We start from the raw sequence: 25,491 nt of genomic DNA, 5'->3' as shown, positions 1-25,491 counted from the left end.
AGGACTACATAGTGCCAGGAAAACAAGTTTGTTTTCCTGGCACAATTGTGGTCCTTTAATTATGTAAAAATATTACATAAATATGCGCGTAGGCTTTAAATATATATACATATTTATATATTTGAAGTCTACGTGTATATTTATGAAATTACTAATGTAATCATGTATATGATTTTTATCTGATTTACCTCTTTATCAACTCCTTTTTCTTACATTTCTTCTTGGTGGGCCCTCTTTATTTTCAGGCCTACCTCATCGTCGGTTTCGGCACACCACAACTGACTTGCTACTTTTATACCATCCTACACTTATTAGGTCTTATTTCTCTTTGCCATCATGAGCCCTTCACACAAATATATATATATATTACTATCAAAATACGGTACAAATAAAAGTACATGTATATATATATATATGTGTATGTATATAATTTAAAACTTTTTTAATAATAAATATATATAATATAGTTATATAATATAGTTATTAGTTATAGTTATATAGTTATTACATATATTATATTTATGTTTGTAATTTTACTCTAAGTGTAGTTTTATATTAATTTATGTATATATTAATAAAAAAATTACACTTAGTATAACATTATGTATTATATATATATATATATATATATATATATATATATATATATACATATTATATATAGATATCTCATATATATATTTATTTATTTACTTTTTTATTAAACTTTTTTTTTTTTTTTTTTTTACTTTTTTAAAAACGTTTTTTTCACCAGCAGGTGGACTGCCTGACAGCCCATGCAGTCCGCCCTCAGCAAAATAGGACCTCAAGGGCCATGCGATCGCTCTGCAGGCAGCTCTATGGACGCTTATTGCGGCCCTGTGACCGCTCTTTCAGAGCGATCGCATGGCCCTTGAGGTCCTATTTTGCTCAGGGCGGACTGTCTGGGCTGTCAGACAGTCCCTCCAGTGAAGAAGAAGACCGATCGTCGGCGTGGGAATGGCGGCGATCGGGTAAGTAGATAGGAATGAAGGGAGATGGAGGGAAGGAAGGTACTTTTTTTTTCAATTCTTACATTTTTATTTTTATTCACTTTTTCTTCACTGAGTGCCTCGACCCCTTGAGGCACTTAGCACAGACAGAGCATCGGAAGCTTGCCGGGCGCCACTTGGGCATCGCTGCAATACCATCAGAGCGGCTGGAAGCGATCATGATCGCTTCCAGGGCTCTAATTCCTACCAGGTACGTCCGCGGTACTTAAGGACTGTTTTTTGTCGGACATACCTGAAACGTCCGCGGTCAGGAAGGGGATATAGCACCAACATATTCTGCAGCTCTGTACAATAAGTAAACAAGACAAACCGTAAATTCTAACAAACGCGAGTGACATGCTTGAATGGTATGCTCATTTACATATTTCATTACTAAATAAAGGGTCCATAGCTAGCTGGCCCTCATTATATCGCGCTCAGCATTCCCACCATTAGGTGTTTAGTAGCCATTTCCTTCTCCCTGCACAGCAGAATGCTGGGAGCCATGCAGCTAAACTCTTTCAATTCCAGATTCTGATTGGTTACTGACATCACATGCTGTTAGATGATATTTATTAAATGGACACTAGAACAACAGTATAATATACAGCTTAACCCCTTAATGCCGTTATGGCGTTCTATGCCATCCCGCATTAAATGGGCTTTAAAGCCGTTGCGGCGGCATAGAACGCCATAACGACTGAAGCCCCTGGAGTGCCCGGTATACTCACCTTCCCGGCGCTTCGCTTCTGGAGGACTGCCTGACAGCCAGGCAGCCCTCCCACGGCAAAAGAAGCCCCCGGGGGCCATGTGATCGCTCTCAAAGAGCGATCACATGGCCCCCTATAGCTGTGGATCTGGGCTGTCAGACAGTCCCCCTGCTGGTGGGTAGTGTAAAAAAATATATTAAACATCTGTAAAATTAAAATAGAAATGTATTTACATATATAATATATGTGTATATATCTATAATATATATATATATAATATATATATATTATATATATATGTAACGTCATACATAGTGTATTTTAATATTAATATAAGTACATATATTAGTATTAAAATACACTTAGAATGACGTTACATATATATAATATATTATATATATATATATATATATACGTATAATTACAATAATAAATAAAATATTGAAACAAAATTTAATATAAATTATATATTCATATGTAATTTCATTCTTACTGTATTTTGTTATTAATATATATATATATATTGATAACAAAATACACTTAGAATGACATTCTATATATATCTATCTATATATAAAATACAAATAACCGCAAATATATATATATAGATAAATACATATAATTACATAAAAGATTACATTAGTATACACGTAGAATTTAAATACCTATAAATGCAAATATATTAAAATTCTACATGTATATTTAAGTAATCTTTTAACATAATTATGTGATTTGATCAGGGGTCAAGTCCTGGGGAAGAAAGTGTGGGAACTCCCCCCACCAAAAAAAAACCCACTCGTATGCATATATAAACGCGTGCACACACATACACTCACAGACACACACATACTCAGACACTCACACAGTGGTGTATTTTAATTTTGTGCTGCCCTAGGCATGACTATACCTGAGAACCCCCTAATCTAAATTTACCACCCCTTCCTGTCAAGGGCGCACCGCCCTGATTAAGAACCCACCCATTCCTCTTTAGACTCCACCTTTTCCTGCTCCTTTTAAAGAAATACTATAGTGCCAGGAAAACAAAGCTATTTTCCTGGCACTATAATTCCCTGTAGTGCCCCCCCTCCCCGACTCGACACTGATGGGGGTTGTGGCGAAACCGACCTCGCCACGTGTCCTTGGAGGGGGCTGATTGCCCGCCTCTTGCCTTTGGACTATGGACCAGACTTTATGGGAATGTGATACCCCAGATAGCCATACCATGGAGCCTATTCATATAATGAAAGACTATGGGAAAGACTTTAGCTCCATGGCAATTGTACTGTGTGAGTAGGATCTGCGCGCTATTCGGTAGTTTTGTGCGTGCAGATCCCAGCTATCTGGGGATAGGTGAAATGTCTGTGTGTTGTGTGTAAATGTGACTTTATGTATTTTAAAGTGTTTTATGTCGTTTTGCAACCATGTGGTTAATGGAGTCTGCCTTTAGTCCTGGGTAATTGGATTACTTCTCCAATTAACTCCAGGGCAGAAGGGAGGAAACCAGGGTGCATTGTGGGGATGTTTTTCTGCCAGCCAGAAAGGAACAAAAGATACTTTTAGTAACTTTTGAACCCCTGGTCGGATTCATGCCATTTTTAATATGTAGTTCCCCTGAATGGATTGATTGTGGATATGTATTTTTATGTGAATGTGATGTATGGTTTTAAAGTTATGAAAGTTGTGTAAAAGTATATTTTACACTGTATGCATAATGGGATTATGTGTCACACTAAGGGGAGGGGATGTGTGGGAGGTAACATCTATGTAATTGGTTCTTTTATGCCTCCCCCTGGGTGTGGCCTGTATGTGTGAGTTGGAAATAAAAGCCAGGCTGGATGAGCCAGTCCAGAGTTCCTGTTTTACCCTCAAAGTGATGTGTCGTCTCATTATTGGGGGAAGGATTTATTGCATGCTGTTCCAGTTGACTGCTAGGAGTACAAGCCTATTCGTATGGTTCCTATTCAATGGTCTACAGCATTCATATGCTTGGGAGAATTTAAAGGTTTCTCGGATTCGGTGATTGTGGTGTCTGCCAGAGTGCTTGGAGTCCTCAGGAAGCACTAGGAGCATCTATTAACGGAGGTACTCAGTCGGGGTGCCAGGTGACCCGTTACATTGGTGGCAAGCGGTGGGATGGCGTCCTAGTGCGAGGTAAAGCAGCTCGGAGACACAGTACGTTTGGATTTACAAATTGAGGGAGACGCTAGTGTGCCTACAGCGTCCCTGTCTACACAAAGATTTGGGAAAATGGGGTTCGTAGACCCCTGGGCAACACACACACCTGAGGAAGAGAGTGAATTAGAATGGAGAGATAATGCCCGGAAAGAATTATGGTACGATGCCCTGGAGGAAGTCCAGTATCAACGGCAGCAGCGCCTTCCTGGTGTCGCATACCAGTTGGAGGAACAAATGGCCTGGCGGATGCCACTTCTGGGAGATCAACCTGGAGGGCAGCGGGTAAGACAACTCGAGTACCTCGTGGAAAGGGAACTGAGCCTGGACGCCTCATACCGGGCACTGTGGTGGTGCACTGTCCAGCCAGAGACGTGGAGGGCAGAGGGCATCCAGCCAGAGGGGGAGAACTACACAAGCCCTGGCCTGTTGTGGAAAGCCTTAGTAGAGGATGTCGACTTCGGCAGTCCAGCAGAGTCACGGTACTGGGCTATCTTTCATTACCGAGGTGAGATGATACAGGGCCCGAGATCTATTGGACTGGGAGAAGACCTCCGCCGTTTCGCTGCCATGGAACGAGAGCTGGAGATGGACTATGTAGAACTATTAAATTCCTGCCAGCCGCAGAGCAGGGACGCAGACCGGGAAAACTGGGTGGCAGACCCAGACCTGCTAGCCTATAGCTGGGAAAATGCGGCAGAGGTACCCCCTGCTTCACTACCAGTTGCAGAAGTAGGGGACCTCATAGACTGGTCCTGGAGAGACCCACAGATGGCAGGTGGAGATGGGATCGAGGTCTCTCTACCGGCCCTACAGGGATGCTGGGCAGTCGGCCCAGATCCCCAGCGGCAGGTTACAGTTCAGAGAGAGGAGCTTGTTACACCCTCTCTCCAGCGGCAGCCTAACCCACCAAGGGGAGACCGTAAGCCCCACACCAGCGCAGATGGGACCGTGGTCTCTGCGCCCAAGTTACAGGGAGCTGAAGGAGCCGTCCTCCCTCCCCAGCGGCAGTGTGATTTGTTGGGAATTGGGAGCCCGGTCTCCATTCCCCAGCGGCAGAGTATCCAGCAGGGAATAGAGAGCCCAGTCTCCATTCCCCAGCGGCAGAGTGTTCTAATGGGAGAGGAGCTGGTTACCACCTCTCCCCAGCGGCAGCTTAATGTACCAGGGGGAGACTGTAAGCCCCACACCTGTGCAGATGGGACCGTGGTCTCTGCACTTCCAGCACAGGGGGTAGGGACGGTCGGTCCTGCCCCCCCACAACAGGGCTGTTTAGCCAAAGGGGAGACAGTCTGTCTCCAGCAGCAGAGCTGTGTAACTAAAGGGGAGACAGTCGGTCTCCAGCAGCAGAGCGGTGTAACTCAAGGGGAGACAGTCGGTCTCCAGCAGCAGAGCGGTGTATTTAAAGGGGAGACAGTCTGTCTCCAGCAGCAGAGCTGTGTAACTAAAGGGGAGACAGTCGGTCTCCAGCAGCAGAGCTGTGTAACTCAAGGGGAGACAGTCGGTCTCCAGCAGCAGAGCGGTGTAACTCAAGGGGAGACAGTCGGTCTCCAGCAGCAGAGCTGTGCAGCTAAAGAGGAGACAGTCGGTCTCCAGCAACCAGGCTCCAACCAGACTACTCCCGTGGTAGTGCTGGCAACAGGACAGAGTACCGCTGGTCTCTGCCCCCTCAGCAACCTACCAAGGCAGCCTACCAGTCCCCCACACAGCCGTGGTGAGGCACCTGAACCTGGACAAGATTCTCCCTCACCCAGGTGTAGTAACTGTTTATTGTGGGTGGGCTGCTCTGCTGTTTCTGTCTTGTGGGTGGGCTGCTGGACTAACAAGGGCACTGACCGGCAGGAGGTCAAGTACCCTGTTAGTCTGGGGGGTAAAGGGGAGAAGTGTGGCGAAACCGACCTCGCCACGTGTCCTTGGAGGGGGCTGATTGCCCGCCTCTTGCCTTTGGACTATGGACCAGACTTTATGGGAATGTGATACCCCAGATAGCCATACCATGGAGCCTATTCATATAATGAAAGACTATGGGAAAGACTTTAGCTCCATGGCAATTGTACTGTGTGAGTAGGATCTGCGCGCTATTCTGTAGTTTTGTGCGTGCAGATCCCAGCTATCTGGGGATAGGTGAAATGTCTGTGTGTTATGTGTAAATGTGACTTTATGTATTTTAAAGTGTTTTATGTTGTTTTGCAACCATGTGGTTAATGGAGTCTGCCTTTAGTCCTGGGTAATTGGATTACTTCTCCAATTAACTCCAGGGCAGAAGGGAGGAAACCAGGGTGCATTGTGGGGATGTTTTTCTGCCAGCCAGAAAGGAACAAAAGATACTTTTAGTAACTTTTGAACCCCTGGTCGGATTCATGCCATTTTTTAATATGTTGTTCCCCTGAATGGATTGATTGTGGATATGTATTTTTATGTGAAAGTGATGTATGGTTTTAAAGTTATGAAAGTTGTGTAAAAGTATATTTTACACTGTATGCATAATGGGATTATGTGTCACACTAAGGGGAGGGGATGTGTGGGAGGTAACATCTATGTAATTGGTTCTTTTATGCCTCCCCCTGGGTGTGGCCTGTATGTGTGAGTTGGAAATAAAAGCCAGGCTGGATGAGCCAGTCCAGAGTTCCTGTTTTACCCTCAAAGTGATGTGTCGTCTCATTATTGGGGGGAAGGATTTATTGCATGCTGTTCCAGTTGACTGCTAGGAGTACAAGCCTATTCGTATGGTTCCTATTCAATGGTCTACAGCATTCATATGCTTGGGAGAATTTAAAGGTTTCTCGGATTCGGTGATTGTGGTGTCTGCCAGAGTGCTTGGAGTCCTCAGGAAGCACTAGGAGCATCCATTAACGGAGGTACCAAGTCGGGGTGCCAGGCGATCCGTTACAGGGGTTAAAATCCTATGAGTATTTAGCAGATGCTGGATGTCCTCATGCACAGGGTGAGGACGTCCAGCATCAGTTAGGCGACTTTTGGTCACCTAAGCACCCGAAAGTCCCTCTAGTGGCTGTCTGATAGACAGCCACTAGAGGTGGAGTTACCCCTCAAGGTAATTATTGCAGTTTCTGAGAAACCGCAATAATTACACTTGCAGGTTTAAGGGGACTGGGACACTGCACCCAGACCACTTCAATGAGCTGAAGTTGTCTGGGTGCCTATAGTGTCCCTCTAAGCACACTCTCTGACAGACACCCACACTGGCAGATACACACTGACAGTAACACACACACTACGTGACAAACACACAGACGTCACTGATTTGACACACATACACATTCACTGACACACACTCATTCATTGACAGAGACACACACAAACACACTGACAGACACACACTAATAGTCACACACACACTAAATGACAAACAGACTCTCACTGATTTGACAGACACTTACAAACATACACTAACAGAAGCACATACACGCAAACATGTGCATACACTAACAGAAGCACATACACTTATACGCACACACACATGCATACACTAACAGAAGCACATACACGCAAACATGCATACACTAACAGAAGCACATACACTCATACACACACACGTACATACGCTAACAGACGTAAATACACTCATACACACACACACTGACAAAAACACACACATACACCAACAGACATGAACTAACATACACATACACCAACAGACATGAACTAACATACACACACATACATAGACTACACACACACACACACACAGTAACAGACATACAGACACACATACACACTAACAGACATACACACATACACTAACAGACATACACACACATACATAGACTAACAGACATACACACACATACATAGACTAACAGACATACACACTCACATACACTGACATACACACACACATACACTAGCAGACATACATACACTAACAGACATACACATACATAGACTAACAGACATACACTAACAGACATACACACACACATACATAGACTAACAGACATACACTAACAGACATACATATATACAAATTAACATTGCCCACCCACCCAGCCTCCCTACCTTTTAGGAAAGCTGGCATGGATGGGTCCCTGGGGTCCAGTGGGGCTGCAGTGAGGCGGGCTGCTCTCTCCCTGTCATGGGGGGGGCCACCTGATAGCCTGCCTGCCCCCCCCCCCTCCCTGCGGGCTGCTCTCTCCCTGTCAGACGCGGCGAGGGAGCTGTGTCCTCTCTGCTCCCTCTCGCCGCGTGGGTTGTCTACTGATGCAGGGAGCCGGAATATGATGTCATATTCCGGCTCCGGGGGGGGGAGGCAGGCAGGCAATCAGGTGCCCCCCATGACAGGGGGAACAGAGGGCATTTGGGGGCGGCATTTTTTGCCGCCCCCTGAGTGCCTGCAGGGGGAACGCGTTCCTGCTGTGAAAAAAGTGCAGGAACGCCGTTCCCACGCGTTCCTGCAGGACTCGAGCCCTGGATTTAATTAATTAAAATTTTATTGACATGCCTGACAACACAGGGAGAAAGTGCAGAGAATTTAATTCGCAAGCACTATATTTGACCCTGTAACTCTCCAAGACACCATAAAACCTGTACATTGGGGGTACTGTTTTACTCGTGAGACTTCGCTGAACTCAAATATTAGTGTTTGAAACTGGTAAATTGTATTACAACGATGATATTTTAAGTAAAAGTGACTTTTTTTGCATTTTTTACAAACGAACGGCACTTTTATGGACTATATTATTGTTGTAATATGTTTTACTGTTTTAAAACACTAATATTTGTGTTTAGTGAAGTCTCCCGAGAATAACAGTACCCCCCCATATACAGGTTTTATGATGTTTTGGAAAGTTAGAGAGTCACATATAAGGCTTGCATTTCATTTTTTGGACATTGAAATTTGCCAGATTGGTTATGTTGCCTTTGAGAGTGTATAGTAGCCCAGGAATGAGAATGACCCCCATGATGGCATACCATTTGCAAAAGTAGACAACCTAAGGTATTGCAAGTGGGGTATGTCCAGTCTTTCTTAATAGCCACTTAGTCACAAACACTGGCCAAATATTAGTTTTTTTGCTTTTTTCACACAAAAACAAATATGAACGCTACCTTTGGCCAGTGTTTGTGACTAAGTGGCTACTAAAAACGACTAAACATACCCCATTTTCAATACCTTGGGTTGTCTACTTTTTCATGGTATGGTATGCCATTATGGGGGTAATTCTCATTCCTGGGCTACCACACCGTCTCAAAGGTAACATTACTAATCTGGCAAATTTCAATTTGAAAATGGAACGTTCTATATTTGACCCTGTAACTTTCCAAAACACCATAAAACCTGTTAATGGGGGGTACTGTTGTACTCGTGAGACATCACTGATTACAAATATGTGCATTTTTTTTGCAATAAAACCTAACAGTATTATGACATTCACAGCTAAAATGTCAGACGGAATACAAATTTTAAAAAAAATCTTATTTTCTCACATTTTTTTAATTTTATTCATAATAAATTATGTTCCATATATGAATAGTTAATGATAAATTAAAGCGCTGTTTCTCCTGAACAAAATTATATATAATAAGTGTGGGTGCACTTAATCTGACAGCGGTGAATTACGGTTGAACAGACATATAGCGCAAATTCCAGTTTTTGTTTACGTTTTGTTTTGATCAGAACGTGCACTATTGACTCCGTCCTGAAGGGGTTAATGTACAAGCACTGATTGTAGTGGTGTTTTGGAGACAGGCTCAGGCACTGAGTGTAGTAGTGTTATGGAGTAGACATGTGCAATTCATTTTGTTCCGAATGTACATTCAGACAAATTTTGTGCAATTCGGATGCTTACGAATGACTGAAGTTCGAATTGCTGAATTGCCGAAGTTCCAAATTTCCGAATTGCCAAACCGAACCGAATTGCTAATGTTCCGAATTGCCAATGTTCCGAATTGCCGATGTTCCGAATTGCCGATGTTCCGAATTGCCAGTGTTCCGAATTGCCGATGTTCCGAATTGCCGATGTTCCGAATTGCCAGTGTTCCGAATTGCCAGTGTTCCGAATTGCCAGTGTTCCGAATTGCCGATGTTCCGAATTGCCGATGTTCCGAATTGCCGATGTTCCAAAGTGCTTTGGATTTCGGAAAAGTGGCAAAACAAGTGGTTAGGGTCCGAATTATGGAAGTTTCGAATTGCCGAAGTGCTGAACTGAATGCCATTGGTCCGAATTGCCGAAGCAGACACATTTTTTTACTTACCCGAATTTCCGAACCAATTTTTTTTGCCCATGCACTTCCCTATTGTGGAGACAGGCTCAGGCACTGAGTGTAGTGCTGTTGTAGAGATAGACTCAGGCACTGGCACTGAGGGTAGTGGTGTTGTAGAAACATATATATAAGAGAAGATGGCCAGAGAAGGATCCTAAAGGACAGAGCAGGGGATAACCCTAGGTGATGAAGAGAGAAAAAAGAGAATGAAGTCTGTCCTATAACGCATAAATATATACGCAATGTAAATAAATAAACAGTTAAAAAATAATAAACTTTGTTAAGGTGTGTGGTGCAATGCACCTAAGTGGATTATATACAAATTCCTAACTGGGTAGGTAGGTAAAAGGTTGCTGACTACAGGGTACCTCAGTGGTAACAAAGTCCACCTATGGGAGTGTCAAATCGCCCTGGATACAAGTATCACCTAGTCTCTAATCGAAGCAATCCATGATAAGTTGCTATCACCGAGATGAGAGGAACAAATGATGATAAGTATCTATAAAGGGCGATACTCCTAAATGAGTGTACCAGTAGTAACAAAAGCTACAATAAGTCCGGATGCCACAATTAGTTACAGAATAAATAAATGTACATAGTAACACTTAGGTTGAATAGAAAAGCCAATAGTAATGGGCAGCGGAGATACAGTAATGCTAAAATGGGAATACAATGTGGCTAAATTGATAAGTACAGCATTGCTGTCTCGAGAGTGCTGCAATGGTAACAAAGTCCACCTACAGGGGTGTATGCTCATGCTCAATGCTATTATCGCGAGTTCGTTTCTAGTGGGAGCAATAAATGATAAGTTGCTACCCCAAAAGACAAAACCACCTGTGATGATTAGCATAAGTGAAAAGCGGTGATGATGAACAAATGTTCCTAAAGCGGCCAAAATTAAATCAATCTGGATGCCACAAATGTGACTAAACTCTGAAAGGCATCCAATAGGTAACCGGGTTCCCCCCAGAACAATGGTTAAAGGCCAGTGTGCATAATAATCTGTCCAGTTCGCCCTCCTAATTCCTATGAGAGTCAAACTATGTCATGAAATCCTTGCCGTAATATATACTTAATCACAAAGGTCATTGTTGACCATCAAAGATTATCATACGAAACAGGATATCAGTAGAAATGAATGGTGCCTTCGTGGGTACCAGGTATAGTAAAGTAATGTAAAAGGAGGACTGTGTACAGATATACTTATAATCCGTGTAAGTTGAACCTTATAATAATAGTATGGGGATAACCCCTGAAATTTTCTAATTCCTATAGGATGCCAGGGAGTTTTATAGTTCCCATTATGGTCTATGAAATAATCTATGCAATGCCCTGGTCGGCAAGAGGGATCCTGTTCCAAACAGAGGGCTATCTAGCGATATGAGTAAGTTTAAATAAAAATTGCTGTACAATAGCGTCTGAGGAACCGGGTGAGTGTCTAGCCCGGAGTTGGTGTCTATAGCCGATGTTGGATAAAGGTTTCCCAACTGTCTGGTCCAGTAGGACGGGTAGGAGTCTAACCCGAAGTCGGTGTCAGTAGACGAAGTTGGATAAGGGTCTCCCAATTGTCTCGCCCGACGCGCGTTTCGCCTGTGTACCAGGCTCGTCAGGCGAAACGCCACATTTAGCCACATTGTATTCCCATTTTAGCATTACGGTATCTCTGCTGCCCATTACTATTGGCTTTTCTATTCAACTTAAGTGTTACTATGTACATTTATTTATTCTCTAACTAATTGTGGCATCCAGACTTATTGTAGCTTTTGTTACTACTGGTACACTCATTTAGGAGTATCGCCCTTTATAGATACGTGTTGTAGAAACAGGCTCAGGCACTGTGGGTAGTGGTGTTGTAGAAACAGGCTCAAGCACTGAGGGTAGTGGTGTTGTAGTGTTGTAGAAACAGACTCAGGCACTGAGGGTTGTGGTGTTGTGGAGACAGGCTTGGAGACTGTGGTGAGGCCCAATAGAAAGCAGTTGTTGTTGGGGGATTCCATCATAAGAGGTGTGGAGATGGACAATGGTGGTCTTGTGAGGTGTCTTCCCGGAGCTACTGCTCACAGAGACAGGAGACGTATCTGTAATATTGTTAAGCGAGCAAAGCAGGAAGGGGAATTGGATGTACTTGTCCATCTAGGGACAAATGACTTGGCTTGCAATGAGGTTTCAGAGGTAAAGGAAGTTTTTAGTGTTTTTGCCAATGATATACGGCAGGTTGCTTCCACACTGTCATTCTCTGAAGTTCTGCCTGTGCATAACACTCAGAATGACAGGCGGATGCGTATTAGGGACTTTAACTTGTGGCTTGGTGAATGGTGTCGGGAGCAAGGATTTGGCTTCATTTCTCATGGTAGCTCTGTTTGAAATGGAAATAAACTGTACAAAAAAGATGGTTTGCATCTTTCTTAAAGGGGAACAAATGTTTCAGTGAGCAGTTCAGAGGTTTTGCTAGGATGTATTTAAACTAGGAGGGGGGGGCAAAAGGGTGATAAAACATCAATCCAATTAGAAAATGATAAACTTAGAGTCATGTCTACAAATGCTCGCAGTTTAGGGAATAAGATCCATGAACTTGTGGCAATAATGGCAATTGATAGTGTAGATTTAGTCGCTGTTACTGAGACATGGTATAATGAGAAAAATGACTGGGACATAGCAATACCAGGGTACTCTTTATATAGAAAAGACAGGGAAGACAGGAAAGGGGGAGGGGTGGCCCTGTATGTGAAGGATAGCATAAAATCTAGCCTAATAAAGGTTAGTGAGGCGAACATAGAGTCCGTTTGGGTTATGTTAGAATTTGGTAATCACACAGTAACTCGTGTAGGTGAGATTTATAGGCCCCCAGGACAAATTGAAGCGTTAGATAATCTACTAGTTGAGGAAATAGCTAAAATGACAATGAAGGGGGAAGTTATCATCATGGGTGACTTAAATCTTCCTGATGTGAATTTGAAAACCAAAATAGCTGCTTGTGCCAGGAGCACACATACTCTAAACTCCCTACTGGGATTGTCTCTAAAACAAGTCGTTGAGGAGCCAACTCGTAAAGAGGCCATACTAGATTTAGTGTTAACAAAAGGAGTTTTGGTATCCGGTTTTACTGTAGGTGAAAGTTTAGGATCCAGTGATCATCAGTCAGTGTGGTTTAATATAAGAACAGTGACTGAGTCCCACCACACAAAAACAAAAGTTTAAGACTTTAGAAAAACAGACTTTTCTAAAATTAGAATATGTGTAAAGGAGTCATTATCCGACTGGAGCAATTTAAATGGAGTCCAAGAGAAATGGGATTATTTAAAAATTGCACTACTGAAGGCAACAGAAAATTGCATTAGGCTTGTCAGTAAAAGCAAAAAAATTCAAGAAGCCACTGTGGTACTCCGCAGTGTGAATTCCAGAGAAGTGTCGGTTCCCCTTTAAGTGATGTTGTAATACACAGCTAGCAGTATCTCCTCGGATTGATTCAGGACATATTTCTGCGCTGCCTCACTCTATGGGGTAAATTTAGAACCTTCCAAAATGTATGTATGTTTGCTATGTGTCAATTCACAAGTCAGATTAGTTCAGAATATGCAAAAAAACAGATGGGGTGAAATATTGGGCTAAAGTAATAGGAGAAAATCTGAATATATTTAGTATGAAGATGATGAATTTCAGCTGTCTGTCATGATTACAGTAAAACGTGTTGTGACATAAATCTCACCCCATGCCGCCTGTCAGATCCCCCGCTTTCATAATAAAGCAGTTTAAGAAATTAATTCAAGGCCGGAGCTCACACAGGGCTTTTGGGGAGCCCCATAGCACCATTGATTACTTGGTACATACCTGTAGCAGATACCAGAGAACCGCTATGGTACCAAACGCGCCCGGAAGTGCTGATGGTTGGACAGCGGTGGAAGGAATGGTGTATTCCCCGCCAAGTTAAAAGCTTTACATTTTATATTATTTCCAGACTATGACTGTCTTCGTAAGACACAGCTTGCAAATAATCATTATTGCTGGAAATTTGGGAACCCAGCACCCATGGTCGGAAATTGGCTCCAGAACTGGATCCGTCAGCTTGCTGAACCTCCAAAGCTTGATTTCACCTAATTTACTGTCAGCCAAAAACGTAAAACGCATCCCCCACACCACAATCAGGCTGGGGCTAAGTATAGACACTGACATTTTAATTCTATGTGTTCTTCAGGAAAACCAGGCAAATTAAGCTTTTATTTATTTATTTTTTTAAACTACGTGCATGTAAATATAAAAAATATAAAAAAATTGCTAGGTGGTAATAAGACCAGGGGTAATATTAATGCCCCCGCCACCTTTACTGACTTTAGCCGCTCCTAAAATCACACCTGTGTCCGACCCTAAAGGATTGTATTACTGGAGACCAGGGACGGATTCCCACAAGGCAGAGAAGGTACCTGTCCTGTAGGGGGCGCCTGCTCTACTTGTTACCCTACCTCCTGTCTGTGTCTGCTCTCCAGCACTCTGGGATCGCTGCATTCATGGCCCCGCCCCCTCAGACTGAATACAGTGATCTGTGTATGGCCCCGCCCTCTCAGACTGAACACAGTGATCTGTGCATGGCCCCGCCCTCTCAGACTGAACACAGTGATCTGTGCATGGCCCCGCCCCCTCAGACTGAACATAGTGATCTGTGCATGGCCCCGCCCTCTCAGACTGAACACAGTGATCTGTGCATGGCTCCGCCCCCTCAGACTAAACACAGCGATCTGTGCATGGCCCCGCCCCCTCAGACTAAACACAGCGATCTGTGCATGGCCCTGCCCCCTCAGACTGAACACAGCGACCTGTGCATGGCCCCGCCCCCTCTGACTGAACACAGCGATCTGTGCATGGCCCCGCCCCCTCAGACTGAACACAGCGATCTGTGCATGGCCCCACCCCCTCAGACTGAACACAGCGATCTGTGCATGGCCCCGCCCCCTCAGACTGAACACAGCAATCTGTGCATGGCTCCGCCCCCTCAGACTGAACACAGCGATCTGTGCATGGCCCCGCCCCCTCTGACTGAACACAGCGATCTGTGCATGGCCCTGCCCCCTCAGACTGAACACAGTGATCTGTGCATGGCCCCGCCCCCTCAGACTGAACACAGTGATCTGTGCATGGCCCCGCCTCCTCACACAAACTGTCACACACACGGTCACACAAACTGTCACACACACGGTCACATACACTGTTACACACCAGTGCCATCTTAACAGCATTATGGGCAGTGCACTGGGGCCCTTCCTACACAACAACTCACAGGAATAAAAATGTAAATTATCAATAAAATTAAGCTTATATTTATTGGTACCTCCAACAAATGCAATAGATACACACAGACTGCTGAAAACAATCACAGACTGCTGTATCACACAGCTATGTTACAATGCTGCTGCCCATCCCATGTGTTCCGTATTGAGGATTAATAAGTATATAGGGGTGTATATAAAAAATACCCCTCTCTGTCTCAGTGGAGATATCTTTGCCAGAGGCTCAAGGAAGCCAGGTGAATGGTTAGAGTTAGGACCCGCCTATGGCAGACATGGTCAATTTCAGTCCATCTAAAGACTCGTCATAGTTAATATACTAAGCACTCACCATGAATATTACCTAAGTGGTCATCCCATTCTCAAACCCCTCGTATTCAATTTTTGTGTTTTTCTTGGCTGATTATTAAACACACTGACACATACATAGAAATACATACACACAGACATTTACACACACTACTGTGCATGCACACACACTATACAGACACACTGTTACACACACTGTAACACACTCACACACTATACAGACACACTGTTACACACACTGTAACACACTCACACACACCGTTACACACGCTGTGACACACTATACAGACACACTGTTACACACACTGTAACACACTCACACACTATACAGACACACTGTTACACACACTGTAACACACTCACACACACAGTTACACACGCTGTGACAGACTATACAGACACACTGTTACACACACTGTAACACACTCACACACTATACAGACACACTGTTACACACACTGTAACACACTCACACACACAGTTACACACGCTGACACACTATACAGACACACTGTTACACACACTGTAACACACTCACACACACACAGTTACACACGCTGTCACACACTACACAGACACACTGTAACACACTCACACACACACAGTTACACACGCTGTCACACACTACACAGACACACTGTTACACACACTGTAACACACTCACTTTAAAAAAAAAATATTCTTTCGTTTTGAACTGCAATGATGTAACACGCAGGTGAGGATCGATCCAGAACAAGAATAACACATTCACAATGTGCGTTAAACTAATAGTGGGTTGCACATGTTTAGGTATTAATAACATCAGGAACACAGCTCAATCATGAGAAACTGAGAAGAAATGAGAAAGCTCATGGGGTAGAACTGTAGGTAGGAATAAGAGGTAAGTACCACTGGATAAGAAAAAATACATTAACAGCTGCAGTTGTTCAATTAGAACATCAGCATAATAAATCCGCTTTGGCATCCGTGAACTCTTCAGTAGAACAACCGAGCTGCAGATAGAGCTCACTGGCCTCTCGGCCACTCCGATGGGGCATCTCCACCAAGCCCAAGCTTCCAGACTATCCGACCTGATATTATCCAGAATGTCACTGCGATCTTCGGTTGGAGCTTGTAGCTGTGGTCCCAAGGCCCTGCGTACCCTGCAATATGATACAAAGACCCCTGCATCCAGCAGGCTGTATTAAGGGCATAGGTGCTTGTTAACCCATAGTCGGTGTGAGTCGGTGCAGGACTGAAGGCGAGAGCAGTGAGATTTAGTCACCCACCATGGCAGTCTATTACGCCTCCCCCTACTCAGCTTCACTCTGGATACTTGCTGGGAATTTACCTGCACACGATGCCGGCCCACAGGACGCGGCTCATGGGTGCCACCACTCGACCTCCAAGTGAAGAGGTGATTACTTGATCACAGACCCTCTCCCAGAATTTTGCATGGATGTGGTCGAACACCAATAGTAATGGGTACACGCATGTGGGTGTCTGTATAAGAGGGCATGTTTTATCGTATTGAACAGTCCAAGTACTTTTTGTACTTTTTTGAGAATGTTGTGCCTATGGGTGCTCGTGATGTAAATCCGGCCCTGCAGGAGACTTGGGTGCCTACACCTCACACAGAAAAATGAGTGTGACACTCAGGGCTTCTGATCCGGTCCCACCCCTGCAATGCCCCATGGTACTTGGTAATGTCTGCAACATTTTAACGCTGACATAATATTGCAACCTGTTTATACGGTACTGGGATCAAAGGGTAAAAATCCCCACTTAAACTGAGACACAGCAGTGCATTAGTCTGTCTGTCAGTTCATTTTTCACAAGACATTTTTTGTCACTCTAATTAACACTGTGATTAAAAAAACACTTCTTTTTTCTCACTCGAGATTCTCAATTAATTAAAAAAGTGACAAACAGATTTTATCAACTGCTTTTAACATTGCACAGGATATTTACTAAAGTGGAAATTGTGGAGAATTCATAGTGACTTTCAAACTAACTGAATATAAATGAATGGGATAATCGTTCCGATTTGGGTGTTATAGCCTAGAATTGGAAATTCACACTGTAGTCATACATCAATGATTACAGTGTATTGCATCACTACAGCTTGTTGAGTCATTACAACTCATTGTGTTATTGTATTATTATTTTTTGTTATTTATTTATAAAATATTTTACCTGGAAGGATACATTGAGATTTCTCTAGAAACTTTACCTCTGTGAACTGGTCTTGGAGTGCAGCCTAGTAGCTTGGGTTTACCATGTGTACAGTTGAGGCTTCGCAGACGTTAGGCAGGTCATTTATAAATAATTGTATTATTATTTTTTGTTATTTATTTATAAAATATTTTACCTGGAAGGATACATTGAGATTTCTCTAGAAACTTTACCTCTGTGAACTGGTCTTGGAGTGCAGCCTAGTAGCTTGGGTTTACCATGTGTACAGTTGAGGCTTCGCAGACGTTAGGCAGGTCATTTATAAATAATGTAAATAATAGGGGGCCGAGTATGGAGCCTTGGGGAACACCACACGTGACTGGGAAAGGGAGGGAGTCGCTGTCAGAAATGGACATATGATCGAAACCAGGTTAGCGGATGATCTTCAATATCTGAGTTTTTGCAGTAGAATGTCGTCGTCTACTGTGTCAAAGGCCTTGGCAAAATCAAGGAAAATAGCTCCTGTTAAGTCTCCTTGTTCCATGCCAGCTTGGATGTCATTGCAAACTTTTAAGAGGACAGTCGTGGTTGAGTGATTCGGGCAGAAGCCTGATTGATCAGGGGTCAGATAGTTTGATTGTTGATAATATTCACATAGTTGCATGTGGACGCATTTTCCCAAGTTTTTTTTGACAATACTGGGAGCAATGATATTGGGCAATAGTTAGAAATCAAAGTATTGTCACCACTTTGATGGATAGGTAATGCTTTGACAGTCTTCCAAAGTTTGGGTATGTATCCTGACACCAGGGATTCATTGATTAGGGTAGTGACAAGTTTAGCAATTGCCGGCGTACTGAGTTTCAGCAACATTGCTGGTATTTGATCAGGACCACACTGATTTTTCATTTTTAGATTATTAAAGTGTTTATTTAAAGGACCACTATAATGCCAGGAAAACATACTCGTTTTTCTGGTACTATAGTGCCCTGAGGGTGCCACCACCCTCAGGGCCCCCCTCCTGCCGGGCTCTAGGGGGTGGAAGGGGTTACATTTACCTCTTTCTCCAGCCCCGGGCGGGGAACTCTCCTCCTCCTCTCCTCCTCTATATCGCCGTCATCGGCAGAATGCGCATGCGCGGCAGGAGCCGCGCGCGCATTCAGCCAGTCCATAGGAAAGCATTCTCAATGCTTTCCTATGGACGCTGGCATCTTCTAACTGTGAAAATTACAGTGAGAAGTGCGGAAGCACCTCTAGCGGCTGTCAATGACACAGCCACTAGAGGCTGGATTAACCCTATTATAAACATAGCAGTTTCTCTGAAACTGCTATGTTTATGGAAGAAAGGGTTAATCCTAGATGGACCTGGCAACCAGACCAATTCATTAAGTCGAAGTGGTCTGGGTGCCTATAGTAGTCCTTTAATAAAGGGATACTGTAGCACCAGGAATACAAAGCTGTATTCCTGGCACTAACGATCCCTCTGCCTCCCCCCATCCCCCGCGACCCAACCTTTATTTACTTACCTAAACTCAGCACCGATATGCCTCGGAGCGGGGTCAAAGCTCCTCCCCCTCCTCCATCCCGCAACGAGCGGGGTCTAATGCGCATGCGCAGCAAATGCTGCAAGCACATTAGATCTACCCATAGGAAAACATTGAATCAAAAATCTGACGCTGGAGGTCCTCATGCAGAGCGGGTTCCAGAAGTCCTCTAGTAGCTGTCTGATAGGCAGCCACTGTGGGCAGACTTAGTGCTGCAATGTAAACATTGCGGCACTGGGTGCAAAAGGGACATAGCACCCAGATCACATCAATAAGCTGAAACGGTCTGGGTGCCTACAGTGTCCCTTTAATGACACGAACAGGCACAGGTCTACATTTTAATTTCTCCACATATGGGGTCTTTGCAAATATAGTGGGGCCTGACCCACATTTGTAATTTCAGAAGTGGTGTCATTTGTCAGCTAAGCAATCAGTGTGGTGGCACATCCAACAAAATGATTATTTAAGCCACTTGCTACATCTAAGGGGTGTTGCAGGGTTTAGTTGTCTTTGACAGTGGAGGGTTGGGAGTAGATTAGCTACTTATGATTTTCCAAACGTTTCTGGGATATGATATGTTATTGTTCAAACGTTCACTGAAATATTGAGCCTTTGTCATTTAGGAATGATTAAAGATTATATTTCTTAACGAACCTGGTGATTATTACCTTGCGGTGGAGGGGGAGGATTTTGTGGCCTTTATTTTGCGCCTGCAGTACACTAGACAGTGGCCACCTGCCTCCTGGATTCTATCCGGAGAAGTAGAGAGAATCCAATCTAGCGGGTATGGTTAGGGCTTTTCATATTGTCATATTAGCTGCAGAGTCTTAAACAGCGAACATGATTTTTTATTTTTAGGATTCAGACAGTAAATATTAAAATCTCCAAAAACCAACAGTTCACTTTTTTGGGTTTTGAGCTATAGTTTCACTAAGGTGATGGGCTATGTCAGAAAGGGAGTGCACCGGAGAGCTGGGTGGGCGATAGATTCCAACAACAATGATCGGTTTACTGCACGGGATCTCGATTGTGCCAGAAAGGAAATCAAAGGTGGCAGGGAAGCTATAGTTTTTTAAAATGGTAAACATATAACAATACCTCCTCGTATTGCAATGGCAGAATCTGGTATTTTTGTTGTTAACCAGGATTCTGAGAACACAATGATTTTAGGTTTGTTATAGGAACACCAGGCTTGCAGTGCACCCATTAGGGAGCAAGCTACGGATGTTGCAGAGAGGCCTTTTTTAGCGGGAGACTAGGACTGGAATCAGCTCAGGGACTAGGGTTAGACTTGTGTCTATTGTATCAATGAAGCTTAATACTTGCAGCTCATTTTATTAGAACAGATTATAATTAAATTACAGTTCATTGTATTGGTACATGTTATATTATAATTACAGCTCGTTGTATTATTTCAGCATATTGTACTATTACTGCGAAATATATTATTGCAGCATATTGTATCATTACAGCTTATTGCATTATTACAGCTTGTTTTATCATTACAGATCATTGTATTATTACAGCTCATTATATTATTACAGCTTATTGTATTATTACAGCTCATTATACTATTGCAGCTTATTGTATTATTACAGATTATTGTATAATTACAGCTCATTATATTATCACAGCTCATTATATTATTGCAGCTTATTGTTTTATTACAGCTTATTGTATTATTACCAGCTCATTATATTATTACAGCTTATTGTATTATTACAGCTCATCATATTATTGCAGCTTATTGTATTATCACAACTTATTGTATTATTACAGCTCATTATATTATTACAGCGTATTGTATTAGCACAGCTTATAGTATTATTACAGCTCATTATATTATTACAGCTTATTGCATTATTACAGCTTATTGTATTATTGCAGCTCATTATATTATTACAGCGTATTGCATTATTACAGCTTATAGTATTATTACAGCGTATTATATTATTACAGCTTATAGTATTATTACAGCTCATTATATTATTACAGCTTATTGCATTATTACAGCTTATTGTATTATTGCAGCTCATTATATTATTACAGCGTATTGCAATATTACAGCTTATAGTATTATTACAGCGTATTATATTATTACAGCGTATTATATTATTACAGCTTATAGTATTATTACAGCTTATTGTATTATTACAGCTCTTTATATTATTGCAGCTTATTGTATTAGTACAAGTTATTGTATGTCACGACATCATTGTATATTTCTCCCATTGTACAATGTCGGGGAATATAAATAACTATAACAACATGTATTGTTGGCGTGGCAGTTTGCGCGTTGGCCTTGGGGGTTTCATAATTTATTACACCCAGGACTTGCGGCCTGTCTCTCCGGTTCCCGTGCTCGCTGTCTGGATATGTGTACGGTAATGTTCTGTGATTTCGTTCCTTTGATGATAATAACTGTACAAGTATATTAATTGCCCAGGAGGCAGCGCCAGACCCTGTGAATGTTCCTTATTCTGTTCCAACACAGCAACCTCTGACCTCCCCATAAGATGAAATCAGCAAATTCCCTTCCACAGATCTGGCTATCTGCAAGAATTCAGCACCCCCACCTCCAGCCATAAAACCTGGCGGGATGCTGTATTCGCTGAGCAGGAAATCTGCATTACGCACCTAGAAAAATGGTCATTTGCTTTCCTCACTGAGCTAGAGCAAGTTATTTTATGAAAATTGTGCGAATAATGCGTATTTACTAGATGAGGACGGACAGAGCTGCTCGCTAATACATCACAGACGGCATGCGAAACATTGCACAGCATCTACGGGAGCTGCAAGTAAATTATATCATAAAATGCATTGACATGTCCGTGAGTATTTAATCAAAATAAAGGGAATTCACATACATTGGATAAAAGGCAGCAGTGGCACCTAGTGGCCAAACTGTGAAGTGCAAACAAGAGCAATGTCCATGAATTGCAGGTGCACGGACTTCTGCATTTCGTTACCCATAATCCATGTCGTTCAAAGTTCTTATCTAATAGTACAATTTAATGTAATGGACACACAGAATAATATTGGCAGATATGGGAGTGAGTTTGAATAAATTCCCCAGCGCTGTGCGCTGCCGGTAGATTACTGCGGGATTCTGTTTACCACTCAACCCTCACTAGATTGTAAGCTCTTTGGTCAGGACATTCGTTTCTTTCTGCACCTAAACCTGTATGTAATTTATTCACCGGTTTTGTTTTCCATTATGCAGGGCTGTGGTGTCTTAGCGCTATATAAATAATATTGCTAAGAATTCTTTTTTTTTTTTTTTGTCAATCTTTCTTTTATTAAAGGCAAATAAGATGGGGTACAGAAGAGAAATTGGAGGAAACGGTTGAGTGATTTACAGTATTGGGTTGATACATCAATACACAAAAGTAGATTACGGTACATTTCCAGAAGTACGATGCCTCATTTTTTAAATTTTTTGTTGTTAAACGTCAGTTGAAAATACAAGCTATGGACCATAAGATCCGGATGGTAACTTGCTAAATTATGATAGTCAGACATCTGGTGACACATGGGTAGATAGTAAGTTAGCAATTTAAAGAAACACAAGAGTAAAAAAAAAACCAACGGGTAAAGTGTTAGGCAAACGCTTTGGTCTAAGTAAGATTAAATGGGAACAGGCGATCTGAACACATGCCTAGTGAATGCTGCAGAGGATTAGAAAGCATAACCGTACAATATAAAGAGCTTTGTTTTTGTTTTAACATGAAAATAACAAAGATATAAACAGGCTATGGGGCATCTGCATTTTGCAATAAACACGCCAGGCTACGTTTGTACACAGCAAAAATATTCCCGCTTGGTGGTATGGTTAGGTGTGCAGCCCTGTAAGTTACATGCCCCAGGTCTGCATTATAGCAAGTTAGGTTCTCGCTGTATTAAGTATGTGTGTCGCATTAAGTCTCGCTGCTATGTGGTTGCTTGTTTGTGTGTTGCTTGCGATGTAGTGAGACCTTTGTGGGTGCATGTTCTTGTGTGCTGTGCAGATTTTGAGTAGGTATGGTCACTGTATGGAGCATCTAGCAAACTCAGTGGAAACAAATCATAGGACCTTGGAGGAGAACGTTAGAGCAATATTACAGTGAAATAATAACGCTTTTATGCTGTTATATTATTAAGCCGCTGAGCCAGCAGTCTTGAAACAAAATATTAAAACATATGCTGCTATAGTATAGCAATGCTGAGTGTGTGAGAGGGAACAGCAGATTATAGCTCTGACTTATCTGGTGTCCCCTTGTGCTTGTTCTGCTCAAGAGCTGGATCGCCCTATGGCTGCTACAGGTTATAGGGAGAAATCGAGCATTATAGAACTAACAAATTATATCCGAGGTCATCAGAGCACTTAAGTATAACAGTAGGAGTCATAATAAAAATACTGTACGGAGGCCTTGTCCAAAGGTTGTGTGTGTTTGGGCCGAGCGGCACCATAATGATGGTTAGTGTAAGTCCCTGTGGTTAGCCTATGCCCACCCTGGAGGCCTGATATGCCAACCTGGTTAGTAGAGGTAGCTTCAGTGGGTTGCCATTGTGCATTGGGTCATTCTGTAGTTGGTGACATGCGTTTGTCAGTCCTTTGCAGTGGAAGTCATACCAGAATGATTCTCCGTTTGTACGTGGCTGCAGGTGCAGAGCGCCCCATGTCTTCCCGTGTGGGTAGCGGTACCTTGTTTTCCAACTGCTTTTCGGGTCGGTTTTGCATCTCCCGGCTGGGGTCTGCATGCGATTTCCTCTGGCAAAAGGGGGACCCGTCGTGTCATGGTGGGCTCGTCGTTCCTTTCTGGCGGTTCCACTGCGGCTTGACGTCCCGGCCCTTTGGCTCCGGGCCTTAGCGAGAGCCCTCACCTTGTGTCCATGGAGCCTCCCAGACATGGTGGTCGGCTCGGGGGCCGGCGGGTCCTCCCCGTCTCGGGTGTTCCCACGGCGGTATGGACAGCATGGGGTTTCTCCCTGATGGGCTCCCAGAAGGTTTGCGGGTAGGCAGGGTAGCAGCGTTGCATGCCCCTTTGACAGGGGAGTTAGACTTAGCTCTCCGGTGTTGTCGAGGTTCGACGGCCCTCTTGGCAGCGCCATGAGTGTAGCTTGTGTGGCTCTTCCCTTTCAGCGGTGAGGCAGTCAAGGTTAGTTTGGCCTCCAGTTTGCACCAGAAGTTTTCGAAGATAGCTTCAATAGATCGCCGGGTCCCATGTTGTGGGTCAGTAGGCCCGGGGGAACACGTGGCGTCCGCCATGTTGGGTGTAGCTTGATGCTGCTTACAGCCCAGTGTATTCCCCCTCTGCGCTCACTTTGGTTTAGAGTTGTTGCTCGGGTGTGGACCGCGATCACCCCCGTCGGTCCAAGGGGGGGGGTAGCGGGGTTCCTGCTTGCGTTGTGTCAGCTTCTCGTGGCACCAGACCGGGGGATCGGCCGCCTCTCCCGCTCTACGGTCCCCAAGCCTCATGGCGCAAGTCGGTCTGCCAGCTGGTTTCAGAGTGCTCTTAGGTTGCTGGTTCGGTTCAGTTCCCTTTTTTGGATCTGAGGAGACTATTTGGGTTGCCATAAATGAAGTTTGGTGGGGTGAGTGGTCGTTTTTAGCTTTAGTTTCTGAGGAGCTCTGCTGTGGCACGTCTATCCTCCATGCTGGTCAGGCCCCGCCCCCCCCTAAGAATTCTTTTTATATCTGCGGTGCAGAGTCCTGGGGAACAATAAACACACAGACCCTATTCCTCCCTAGTACAGGGCCAAGTAAATCCCCTAGGCCATGATAAAACCGAACACCCAAATGACACAACATTTTATAGAAATCGGATTTTGTATGCAGGTCAGTAACGTGAAGATACATTCACTGAACGCCACAAACATCTAACAAACTCCAGACAATCCGTGTTCCCTAAAGAGCTGTCTAAGGCGCCACTCATCATTGTCCCTTTAAAGCTGGCCTTCGTAATCTTTCTATGGTAGGGACCTAATTTAGTATTATTATTTATAAAGCGCCAACAAATTTCGCAGCGCTGTACAAACATTGTGGTGATCCATTCTGCAACTCAGTGACATATTCTTAAAGATTAATTTAATTTCAATAAGTGATACAAAACACCTT

Source organism: Pelobates fuscus, chromosome 8, assembly GCF_036172605.1.
Source record: "Pelobates fuscus isolate aPelFus1 chromosome 8, aPelFus1.pri, whole genome shotgun sequence".
Lineage (NCBI taxonomy): Eukaryota > Metazoa > Chordata > Amphibia > Anura > Pelobatidae > Pelobates > Pelobates fuscus.
Note: the sequence above shows the minus strand (reverse complement) of the source record.